Raw genomic sequence first — 13,738 nt, 5'->3', positions numbered from 1 at the left:
TCTCTTGTATTTGTGTTTTTTTTTATAGATTTAGCAAAATCATGTATACACTTAGATTCCTGGGTAATTTTTATTTAAAAAGTATATTTTATTCTACTATCTTAATAATAAAATGGCTTTGAAGAGTAAGCAATAACGCAACCTATATTTAGATTATGAGTAAGGCTCAGAAATGGAATCTTAAAATTTTGTATCAAAATTTTCTGAAAGTCATGGGGCATATTAAAAACTGAAGAGAGTTCTATTTGAGTCAGGTTCTGGGAATAGTAACACAGAAAATGTTTTCAAGGTGGACTAATCAGGAAGATGCTGGTAATTTATCAGGCAATAAACAAAGTCAGATGAAATTAGCCTTGCTATTAGGAATTTAGGCTCTTTCTATACACCGTCCCCTTTTAATATACTATCACACTTTCACTCTTTCCATTATCCTGGAAATATATTATTTATAATATAACAGCTTATAATTTATAGCAAAAATAATATAATCTTACACATTTAACGTTATAATTTACAATTTTTATCACTCTTCATGGTCTATGAGCTATAAAATTAATGCATTTGATAAAATATATTTATCAAATTTTTAACTCCTCTTATTTTCCATGCTAAACCCACCACTATTAAATTTATTAACCTTCACAGGAAAACATAATTTATGGGTACAAGTCTCATTTTTTTGCATATACACAATAAAATATATTTATTGACCCTTACTTTATATACGTTTTAAGTCAGAAATATTTGATTAAGTCATTGTATCACTTTGACATTAACTTACCTCCCTTTTTCATGTATAAGGACCGATATGATAATTACATTGGGAACAACTATATAATTCACAATAATCTCCCTATCACAAAGCTAGTTGATTAGCAAACTTAATTTCAGCTATGGTTTTTAATTCTGTCTCACCTTTTCATACAACCTAATATATATTCATAGGCTCTTTGGGGCATATGTGGGAATACTTGGTGGTTATTCCATGCCACAGTATATTTCAAGAAAAATTAGATTTAAGAGTGACATCTTTTTCTCATAACACACATAAAGAACATGGCAAATTCAAATTCCTGGTTTCTTGGCAGAAGAAAAAATGGTGGTATTTCTCTAACTGTGATAAATTAAAAGCAAAAGTATTTCTTAAAGTATAGAAATGCTTTAAGAAATAAAAGCACAGGAATGAGTCAAATGAAATGAAAGAATGAATCTTAATTCTGCAGATCATCATAATTTAATATAAATCTAAGTAGATTTATATCATTATAATTTAATATAAATCTAAATAGATTTTCCAATTATGTTTGATTGATACATGGTTGGAAAGTACCAACACCCTAGGAATTTGAATGGGTATTATGAAATAAATTATTCTCAAACATTCTGACCTTACATTAAATTCCTTGGTCCATTTAAAAAAGTTAGACTGTGTATTTTTTTTCTAGTAATAATTTTACTTTACTTGAGACATTAGGAGCCTAAAGGGAAAGACCAGTTCTTCTATGTCTCATTTCTCCATTTCTTATTAAGGTTATAACTAGAATGAGATTTGCAAATACACAGTGGAGGAGAAATAATTAAAAGATCAGAAAGAAACATAAATGAACAAAAAGAGGTAATAATTTGCGTGGCCTAAAATTGATGTAATCAGTATGGTATTGAATTCTGTTACTGTTCAATTATACATTGATCTGATAATTGAAAGTTTATGACAGGCAAAATTTATCAATATGTGAATGTAGGAGAGAGTGTTTGAGAAAGTTTGAGAGAGTCTCATAATTAGTAACCTGATTGATTTTCCAGGGTTAGGACTGTGTTTGAGTAATAGATCACCTATTTTGTATATGTGATGCCCATATATGCTTATTGTTTTACCTGCCCCAACACCACAAAATAAAAAAAAGGACCAACTAAACAAACAAAAAGATAAAAAAAAAATGATTAACTGACCAAATCACATCTCACAATCAACCCAAAATAAACAAATTTAAAATATCATCACATTTCTGATAGATGGAGAGTATGTTTAAGACAAAACTTACTATGTTAGAAAAGTTTTGTTTTTTGTTGCTGTTTTGGCCACACCCAGTGATGCTCAGGGGTTACTCTTGGTTCTGTGCTCAGAAATAACTTCTGTTAGTCACCAGGAGCTATATGGAATGTCAAGGATGGGCATGTGCCAAGCAAATGCCTTATCAACCATTTTATTATCCTGGTCCCAAGATATTAAGAAAGTTCATTATATTTGCCACACTACCAAGTTTTAAAACAATATTCTCAAGGTGGATCAGCAAATATATTTAGTGATATAAATATTGATATATATGTTATCTTTGAAAGTCTCCTTGTATTATTACTCTTTTGTATCTGGAATTAGAAAGAGAAGCAAAACATCTAAAATAAATCTTTTTGTCTTAATGGAGATATTCCAGGCCAAGAATTTCTTGATTACAAGAAACAAAATGAAAATAACTGCATCAGAGAGCAGGAACAGCATGTTTTGGCAATAGCAACAACAACAACAAAAATCCCCTCCTAATCCAGAAATGCCTTTAGTTTAGAATGGAAGCAAATGTACAATGGGACTGTTAGGCTGCCTGACATTATCCTATTGGTTTTCTATAAAGAGTAAGGGCCAGGGGCCATTGTGGTGGCGCAATCGGTTATGCATCTGCCTTGTGCACGCTAGCCTAGGACAGACCACAGTTCAATCCCCCGGTGTCCCATATGGTCCCCCAAGCTAGGAGTGATTTCTGAGTGTATAGCCAGGAGTAACCCCTGAATGTCACCGGGTGTGGCTGAAATACACCTCCCCCCATACACACACACACAAAGTAAGGACCAAAATTTTCAATGCAGATTTAAAGAAGAGCTTACTTAAACAGTTACATAGACTGTTAAGCAGACATTTTCAGACTACTGATTGGTTCACCTGGAGTGATTCCTGAATACAAAGCAAGGAGTAACCTCAACCTCTGGGCTGGCTTCAGAATACAAAGCAAAGAAATAACCTCATCTAATAGCTAATTCTCTAGGTCAGGAAGAGTAAGCAGTCAACAATATTTATTAAAATTTTTTAAAAAATTTATTATAAAATTTCAAAATGTTTACATAAATTCTCAAAAATCAATCAAAGTTACTGTATTAATGGTATAATTAAAAAAGAAAAGTTTGTTTTCTTTTTGAAAAAGAAATTATAAATGATAATCAATTCCTAGGAATATAGATTGTCTACTCTAAACTGAAGTTGCTATCAGATTTTTAGGATTATTATAGTTAATGTGCCAGAATGAATGAAGGATGTATTTATTTAGTAATTTACATCATCCTAAAATGTTTATTGAGCATCTGATTATAGGAATACATTTTATTCTGTTAATTTTCTCTCATTGAAGAACATTCCTTCTCTGACAACTTCCTCTACACAGCCATTAGAATATCCTTTATTATTCTAGTATCTGTAGTTGATAATTCGAGTTAATTTAGTAACTGCAGTAATTTTAACTCACAACTTTACTTTTACATTTTATCTAACTTCACCTTTCTTTATCCTGCTTCCTTCTTTTCTTTTTACCTTTGCTTCCTTTTTTCCATCCTTGTTTTCTTCCTTCCTTTCTCATTCCTTTTTTTCTTCCTTTTTCCTTCCTTCCTTTTTCCTTCCCTCATTCCTTTATTCCTCCTCCTTCTTTCTCAATTTCTTTCTCTTTTTTTCTCTCACTATTTCTTTTTTCTTATATTTCTTTCATTCTTCCTTCCTTATTTCTTTCTGATACGTATCACATATGGTGACATAGTGAGTTTTCAGCACTTATTCCTAGCTTGGGACTCAGGAATTACTCCTGATGGGGCTTGAATGGTCATAGATGATTCTGAGAATTAAACTTGGGTGAATTGTTTGCATGGCAAAGCATCTTATTCACTGTATTATACTTGAGACTCCATTCAAATTTTTTTTCTTAAATCTAATATATGAATTTCTAGAAGATATCATTTCAGGTAGAAATATCAGAAAAATTTTAAATGTGGGAATATAGCATGTTCATGGTATGCAATAGAAAGAATAAAGAGCGCTTTGGAGAGTAGCATATAATAAAAACTCAAAACCTGAGGTTGCAAATTGCATGAAGTTTGGTAGAAGAGTGACTATAGGTTTGTCTGAGACACCAGCAGCCTAGTACATTTTCTTTTTTTCTTTTTTTTTGGGGGGGGGGTCACACCCAGCAGTGCTCAGGGGTTACTCCTGGCTCGACGTTCAGAAATCACTCCTGGCAGGCTCAAGAGACCATATGGGATGCTGGGATTCTAACCACTATCCTGCATGCAAGGAAAACGCCCTACCTCCATGCTATCTCTCCAGCCTCTATTTTCTTCTTGTATTTTAACATTTAACATTTAAACTTTTTTAGAAATATTCTAATTAATGGATATATGACCACTCTTTATTGCTATTATTTGGATATAGTTAAAGTTTTTGACCTTTACTCTCAGTGATTAAAAAGCTGTTCAATAAATGCATGGCATGATCCAGCTTGCAGCTTTATACATATTAATTGATTTTGAGATAACAGTATGTTTAACAAGACTCTATGATACAGGAGAACATATTAAAGCTCTAGGCAATAGTGGAAGAAACAAAATGTAGTTGGATTCTATCTCTATTTTCACTACAGAAGTAGTAAGATGAAATTGGTCCCATTCAGGGGGAAATGACCAACCGTATACAATGCACAAAGCCTGCTTCCCTATGTTCAATGCAACACTCTTGAAATCTTGAAATAATCTTGAAATAATCCAGGTACCCATAATGAATGAATAGATAAAGAAACTAGTACATCTACATAATTAAACACTATGTAGCTGTTAGGAAAAATGAAGTCATGATATTTGCTTACACATGTGTGGATTTCAGAGTATTATGCTGATCAAAATGAGTCACAGGGAAAGAAATAAACATAGAATAACATCACTCATTTATGAGATACTAAAAACATAGTATGTTTTTATCTATTGCCCAGAGACAATAGATAAAAAAAGGAATGAGAACCAGTCTATGGTAGAAAATTTGACACAAATACTGGGGTGGGGGGGGGTAAGTGCAGTTAAGGCAGAGAAGGACTACTATGGCAATGATAGTTGGAAATTATCACACAGGACAAGAACTGGGTACTGAAAGGAAATATAAAATGACAGGAGAGAAAGAAAGAGAGAGAGAGAGAGAGAGAGAGAGAGAGAGAGAGAGAGAATATAAACATTTTCCCCAAGGCAGGTAGGCAAGAAGGTGTGGGGGAAGCTGGGGACGTTGGTGACAGGAAATGTACAATGTACAATGTAAAGGGTATAGTACGTTACATAACTGAAATTAAATCATGACCAACTTTGTAACTATAAAAGAAATCCTACTGTGTTATGAATCCTGTAACCATAGTGTTTAAATAAAGGAATTTAAAACATATAGAAGTAGCAATAAATGTTAATAAGTTGGATATTTGGTATAAAATACTTATAGAAAATGTCATAATATGAATTCAAATTTTGATCTGAAAACTGAAATAATCAAATGGTCAATAATCAAGGTGAAATTATCAAATAAAAATATTTGAAAAGTGTAAGATTTAAATTAAACATGATTATATTTGTTTTATTTGGGTTTACTCAGGGTTTAGTGCTGACTTTGTGCTCAGGGATAACTCCTAGAGAGTTTCTGGCACCATATGTAGTGACAAGGTAGGGCCAGGTCAGTCCCTTGGCAGACAAACACCTAACTCGCTATGCTATCATTCCAGACTAGGTATATTAACACTTAGTGCATATTAATCATGTAGCTAAGAAGGTAGAATGATGATTCAACAAACTTTTGGAGGTTGTAGAGGTTAAAATTAGAGTAGTAAATTCATGCACTCATAATTTTTATTATTCTTTTTTAATATCTTTATTTAAACAACATGAATACAAACAAGACTATAATTGGGTTTTAGTCACAAAAAGAACACCCCCCCCCCCACCCTTCACCAGTGAATTCCTACTACCAAAGCACCCAATCTCTTTGGGACCACACATACCCATTTTTAGGGCTTAGTCCTGGTATTGTGATAAAGGATTAATCTTGGCAGTACTTGGGGCACTATATCTAGTCTTAGGGATCTAATAAGAATTGTCCCTGTACAATGTAATCAGCTTCCTTACTCCTTCTAGTACTATCACTATCATATGCATCATCCTATATATTGTTTTTAAGTCCATTGGCGTGTGTACTTTTGTGGTTATTTGAACAAATGCAGAAGAATTTTTAAGTAATAACTCCAAAGTTATAAATTATATTAAGGGACCCTATATTTATCTAGTATATATTATAGTTTTATTTGTCTAGATTCTATCCTAGAAGGACGTGCTTGCTTTTCAAAGTCATAAACTGTGAAAATTATTTTCATTTAAGTCAAAGCTCTTCCTTGAGTCATACTCACACAGTGAGCACGGCACAATAATGTAGAAAATATTCCATATGACAGAATGTACAAGAAACCTTCTCTATGTTGCCATATGTGGTTTGATTTGTTGAATTAATGATATATGGTTTAGAAAAAAAACAGTCACAACCAATAGTTTTTGAACAATTCTTGGAAGCTTCTTTAAAAGTATATTTACCTTATAAACCCTAAATACTTTCTCAAAAATTCATATTAGAAGAAATGAGTGCCTTCTGTGGTACATAAAAATTATATCTATGGATTCCTATTATGTTAAAACTATATTATTAGCAATGAGGAAGCAGTGCTATACTTCATAATACTTTTGAAAATGAGATATTTTGTGATAAAAAGTTGAGATAAAATAAAATGATGAAGTCTGATTATGGTTGTGTTCCTTGGAAACAGATGTTTAGGTGGAACCTCAGTGTATATTTATTTGGACCCCTGGGATATACAGAAAAACCAGCTAGGATAGGAGAAAAATATGACCCTTATGCAACTGACATTGAGTTTCAAGAAAGTCTTTCTGAAGTTCTGAAGTTGAGAGAATCCTTTACAATTATATGTTCCAGTCAAAGAATGATTCTGTAGATGCATGACTCAGATGCTCCTTGACTAAAAAGCAACCTGGAAGGGATCAGAGGTTACTGTCAGACTCATCAATGACTGAAGGAAATTTTAACAAGGTATATTAAGGTCAACTCTCAGTTACAGATGTTCCCAATGGTGAAATTTATCATTGAATAAAGAACATGGGTAAAGGAATATATTCTCTACAATAAGTTATTACTCTATGTTCAGAGTTTTGCTAAGCATTTCAGTTAAATAGAACACAATTATTACTCTTTAGGAATGTGTTGCCTGTAAGAGAAAACTTAGCCATGTGAAATAGTACAAAAATTTAAGAATAGTGAATAATAAAATGCTTATTTGTGCTGGGTTAACTGTAAGAGATATATGTAGAAGATGACAAAAGAATAGGTAGGTGATCATTATATTGTCAAGCAGTCTTAATAAAGATAAAATGTGAGTTATTTAATATAGAAGAATTATGAATTGGGTAAATAAAAAGAGAAAGATATTTCAGGTTAAGAAATGAAGAAAAGGGGCCAGAGCAATAGCACAGCAGGTAGGGTGTTTCCCTTGTATACAGCCAATCAAGGTTCAATCCTCAGCATTGCATATGGTGCCCCAAGAACTACCAGGAGTAATTTCTGAGTACACAAGCAGGAATAACCCCATACATTTTGGTGTGACTAAAAAAAGTTCAATCTCCAGCATACCATATGGTCCCTGAGCTTTCAAGAGTGATTTCTGAGATCACTGCTAGTTGTGGCTCCAAAACAAAGCAAATTTAAAAAAGAAACCAAAAATGGGGAAACAGAAGCAAGAATGTTTGTGCCATAGTAGTGGGACTATGAAATATTCAAATCACCTAGATTCATTCTTACTGTTGTTGTCATGGAAAGGAGAGGTACTCCAAGAATTTGTTATGGAATCCAAGGGTCATTCCCAGATAATTTCAGCCATTTGAAAGGTGAACTAATCGAATGCCATTACCTGAAAATTTAGTACTGCTCAGACTCTAGGCAATGTTGCAGAGGGGTATGTTCTGCTAGAAATTGAGCTAAAGAACCTTGTCCTATCTTCCCAGTCTCCTAAATATATATATATATAGTAATAAATATTAGGAATAGAGTTACAATGGGGGACTTTTGCCTTGTATGCAGCTGATCAGGATTGGATCCCTAGCATCCAATGTCATCCCTGAGATTGTCAGGACTAATTCTTGAGTGCAGAGCCCAGAGTAACCCCTGAGAAATAATGGGTATATCACAAAAGAAAAATAATCAAGATTTTTGAGTAATTATTAAATTCAAGGCTCAAAAATCCAGTGTTCAAGGAGAGTGCTTAATGAGAATAAAAGGCCATAAAGTTTAACAAATAAAATATTGCAAAACTGAATATAATAAGGTATATTCGAGAGATATAAGTATTGGAAAAGTACAAGGAAGGAACATACACATCTACCTAGTTGCAAAAAGAAAGGTTATATGAGGAGAACAGCATTTGAGGCAAAATTTAATAACAAATATTTTCATGAAGAGAGAAAATACACCAACGAAAGAGTTGTAGGATTATAAGATACATATGGTATTATAAATTCCAGTTTCATATGGACTATTATCTTAATTTTATATGGTACTATAAGAGACAAGTTATAAGGTACTGTAAGAGACAAGTAGAGTTTGCAGAGGAAAATTTAGAATGTTATGAAGACATATTTAATAATATCTTTTATTTATGCTTACAAACATGCTTCTAGTTGAGTTTCAATAATAAAAGAACACACCCCCCCTTCACCACTGCAACAGTCCCACCACCAATTAACCTGCTTCTCAATGGAGAACTTCATCTTAAAGAAAATTAGACTAAAAGTCTTAACCAGGAATCAGCAACTTCATTTCTCAAGAGAAAGTACAAATTTTCAAAGCATCACATATCTGTTGAGTAAATTGGGTTAAGAGGGGGAAATGGAGACAGCAAAAGGAGGACATCAACTGTCAGGCAACAGACACTCTTGTTTAAAAAGAAAAAAACTTTAATGGAAAGTTACACAACTCTAGCCTTACTCATAGCTCACTACGTGGCAGTTGGGAAGACTGTTTCATTTGGAAGGCTGTTGAACATGATAAAATGTGAGGGTGATTGAGAATACTAGGTCAAGGGCGGCTCAGTAGATTTGGACATTATTCTTTTACAGATGGTCGATGAAATCATCTGGCTCCAGAATGAAATCATTAGGGATTAGAACTTCCAAATAAAAGGGGGGAAAGGACAGCATATGTAAATGTGTGGTGGGGAGATGAGGCAGAGGAAGCATAATCTAGAGTCTGTTTAGACATCTTTTCCATGGTTTAAGAAAGGGAGGATTTAATTTTGAGGACTAAGGTTGTGATTAATTCAAGAGTTATGAAAACACAGGAAACTAAACAGAAGAGAATATCATTAGGACTATTGATAAAAATAATGTGGGTCTGATTTTCAAATTTCATCTTCAATTAAAACCACCTGGAGACTGTCGACAGCAGAGTCAGCAAGAAAACAGTCTTAAAGTAGTGAAGGCCAGTGTTGCCCATAATAGCCCAGGGAGGAGAGTATTAGGCAAGAAAAATGGCAGATGTTTCAGGGAGGGATTTGGTCTGAAGATCCCTTCTGAATCTTGTTGACTGCAGATGTCTTCAATTTGCTTTGCATTTTTCTCATTAAAATGACTAACAATTGCAATCATTTTATATCTCCAGCTGCCTTTTATTATAAGATCTATGTCCTAACAGTTAGAAAAAATTATTTACATTAATTATAAACAAAATTAATGTAAACAAAAATTGCTTACATTAACTGAGTTAGGAAATATTGTTTACATTAATATTACACACTTCTCATTATTTATTACTGTGAATCCATGTCTTTTGTTTTATATACTGTGTGTATATGTGTGTGTGTGTGTATCAATTTCCTATAGCACTGATGGTATTAACCCTATTGCTGTGTATCTAGCCTACATGCCATGCAATCTTTTCATTAGGATGAATCATATTATTTGATAAAAATAAGTATAATCTTTGAACTGCATTTTTAAAAGTTAAGACTATCATATGCATTATTGTGATTTAGAATCATTTGAGATTCTTAATGGAAGTTAAGAGTAAATCTAGCATAACTCCTAAATATAAATTGTAGCATGCTAACTTATTACAATTTAATCTTTAGATCATTTCAATGACCACATTCTTAATTGGTGTCTTTACCTAGAATGATTTAGACCAATTTTTTCATATTTCTTCAATTGATTTTATTGAAGTTAGTTATGCATTTTTGATATCAGAAGGGACAGCCACTTTATCACATCATGTATCAGTTTGGCAGCACAAGCACTTTGTCCCATCAGAGGTGAGTTTTAATATCATTACCAAAGTTTATGATTCACTTTTAAAATCAGCATTGAGATTCTAAGAAATATCTCTCAAATCCATCTCTTTCCCCATTCTCAGTGGCATTCACTTTTCGTTTCCTGTTTCTTTTTCTCCAACATTGTTCCAACTAATCGCAGCTTTCAATCTCATTTATTTAAAGCTTCTAAGTATTGTTGCCAATGTGATGCTTACAAATCACATGCATTTTCCCTGTTGAAAATCTTCAGTACTTTTCAGGGAAATTTCTTTTGATGTTTTAGATGGTTCAGCCTTGATATTAAGGGATTGACCTTCCAAGAAAGTTTTCAATCTCTTTGATACATCCAGAAAATGCATAAAGTAATATACAATTTTTAGGAAAATCATAAATACCCTCCTCACATATTTTTCAATGATTTTCTAAAAGGATATGATCAGACATCTGATAATTAAAAACAATTTTAAAGACAATTCCAGTTATTTTAATTCTATCTTTATATATAAGTTGCTAGTTTGATTTAACATCCTATTGCTTTATTTCCTATCCAGGCCTTACATGTAAACTATTGTCATGTCATTTCACTTGGGGTTACCCAAATAAGTGATATGTGCAAACCCTACATTATTCTTTGTTTCTGGCATGACTCAGGCAGATTTTTTTATACCTCAAAGTTCATTAACATAAACATGTCCCAAGTAGGCTTTTTTACTTCACTACCTTTCCAAATCCCAGCCTACTTTAAATGGTTCACTCCACCAGTTCCACCGGGGATACTCATTAATATCAGTTATCCTCATGTATTTATTTTGTTCAATCTTTATGGCACACTGTTTTTACTTATAAATGGTAAAAAAAAAAACAGCATGGACTGACTTCAACAATGATGGCTAAATAATCATACATTCTAACTTAAAATCATTAATATACTCATGAAATACATGTGTGAAAGATTCTTTTATGACTGAATGTGAATTTTAAGTTATGTTCTATTTCATATGTCTTTTACAAATAATATTTAATCTATAGTCATCAGGTGAGCTTTTCTCCTAACACAGCTCACTTCTAGCCACACACCACCTTACATTTCTAAGAATTCTGCATAAGCCAATTTGAGATGATGAACTGTACTTACTGCATGCAGTGGGATAAAGAAACAAATAAAAGTAAGTGCTTTCTACATTTTTTCTAACGTTCTCCTTACAAATTTATCTAGCCTGCCATATCTTTTTAAGAAAAATTATTTTCCAGGGCCCCCATTCACTTAGTATCTACCTTCTTTAAGCAAAAATGCCTCATGGAATTACAGAGAAGACAAAAACATCTTCCCTAGAGAGCCTAGCAACTTGGAAAACACAATACAATCAGACATTTTATTATTTATCAAATTCTGATAGAATGTAATAATAGTTTCAGTTTCAATATTTTTACTTTTTTACATCTAAATACCATCTGAATGTTGACTGGGGCATCATCAATAATTACCCATACTTAAATTTTCCATGTTACTAATTTCTAAGGATGCATTGAATCTTTTAATATTTATTATGTTGTTTCCTATTTAAACATACTTGTAAGCACACAATGAGTTTATTTAAAATTCACTTTTGAATAATTTAGGAATTGTTCTGCCTCCTGAATCCATAACTTTAAAGAAAAAAGTTATTTTGAAATGAACTTAGTTTTCAATGGACTAAGGAACCTGCTATCATTTGATTATTTTACTTTAACTCTGCTTTACATCATAAATTGACTCTCTTAAAAATAAATATCTATTAGTTATTTGATTCTCTTTTCTTGTTGGAATAAATTATACTGAGTCATCACAATCATAAGATGTTATGAGTTTAGGATTTTTCATAATTGTGGATTCACTTCAATTATTACTTTCTTCATTTATGTTAATTGTGGAATTTTTATTTGTTTTATATAGAGTAACAATGACTCAATGCCACTTTATTTTCTAGTTCAAAATTTCACTTCTTGAAAAACTTGAGTCAATTATTGGTCAAGAACTTCAATAATCTAAGAAGTCTATCAATCGAAAATCTAGGTAATAAATTTGGGATATTTTTAATAGCATCTGAGGTTGGATTTTATTTGCAATTTACCTTAAAAATAACTGACATTTTTATTATTGAAAATTGATAGCAGTTCTTAAGAGATTCACTATAGTAAACAACGTTGCCTTTTCGGAGGGTTGTAGAGGGAGAGTGAGAGGAGAAGAGAGGAGAGGAGGGGAAAGAAGGAAGGAGAGGAGAGGGAGGAGAAGGAATGGAGGGGAGAAGAGGAGAGGGGAAGACAAGGAGGGGAGGGGGGAGGGGAGAGGAGAAGGGAAAGGGGAAGAGAAGAGAGGGAGGGGAGGGGAGAGGAGAGGAGGAGAGAAGGGAAGAGAGGGGATGGGATGGAGGTAGAGGGGAGAGGGGAAGAAAGGGAGGGAATGGAGAGGGGAGGAAAGGGGAGGGAGGGAGAGAGAAATCTGAGCAAAGTGTTGCTTATGCAACTAGGCCAGGCCAGTCCCTGGCTCCTGCCTGCAGGCTCTCCTCTGGTCTCTTCCTGAGTCCCACTCTCCCAACAGCCAGATTTCCTTCATATTCCTGATCATTTGTCCATTACAGCGTGCCACCAGTCCATTGGCTGTTACAGGGGGCGCCATTAACTCCTAAAATGCATTAACAGTAGCATCCTCAAAGATACATTAACAGTCACCTATTTATCTAAATTTACACAATCTACACAAGCTGTACTTTAACAGAAGCTTTGATAGGAATGAAACTCACAAGTCTCTTTAAAGTAGTTAATTGGTCAAATGCAAGGATAGCTCCAAGACCACGGAAGTGTAGATGCTCAGCTCTGGTGGTAGGCACCACCATAAGAATTGAAATGATGCTTTGCTGCTTCTAGAGCTATATAATCTGTGACACTGCCTCAACATTTGTAAGGGTATAGATGTATAGGGTGATGATCTGTCACAATGCCTTCCAGAAGAATGTTGCAAGGTGATTTTCACTTGTAAATCCGGCATTAAAAATGCAGTATTTGTTTTAATTGTCTCAATATGGAGGATGAGAAAAGCCCAAGATGTGATTCTTTGTCAATCTACATGATAGTTCAAAGGGAGAGTTCAAGGATGTGTTGCTACCAGACTGGGGGGTGGGGTTCAGGGATTTCCTGAACCACCCAAGAAATTCTTTGGGTTTTCAGGACTGAATCCATGACAGTGGGAAAACTATGTGTTGGTTGGCAGGCTTCAAATCTGGGTGGATTGCATGCAAGACCTGCACCTTGAGTCCTATACTATCTCTCTTGCCCTATCT

Source organism: Suncus etruscus, chromosome 5 (assembly GCF_024139225.1).
Source record: "Suncus etruscus isolate mSunEtr1 chromosome 5, mSunEtr1.pri.cur, whole genome shotgun sequence".
Taxonomy (NCBI): Eukaryota; Metazoa; Chordata; class Mammalia; order Eulipotyphla; family Soricidae; genus Suncus; species Suncus etruscus.
This window is presented reverse-complemented; position numbering follows the sequence as displayed.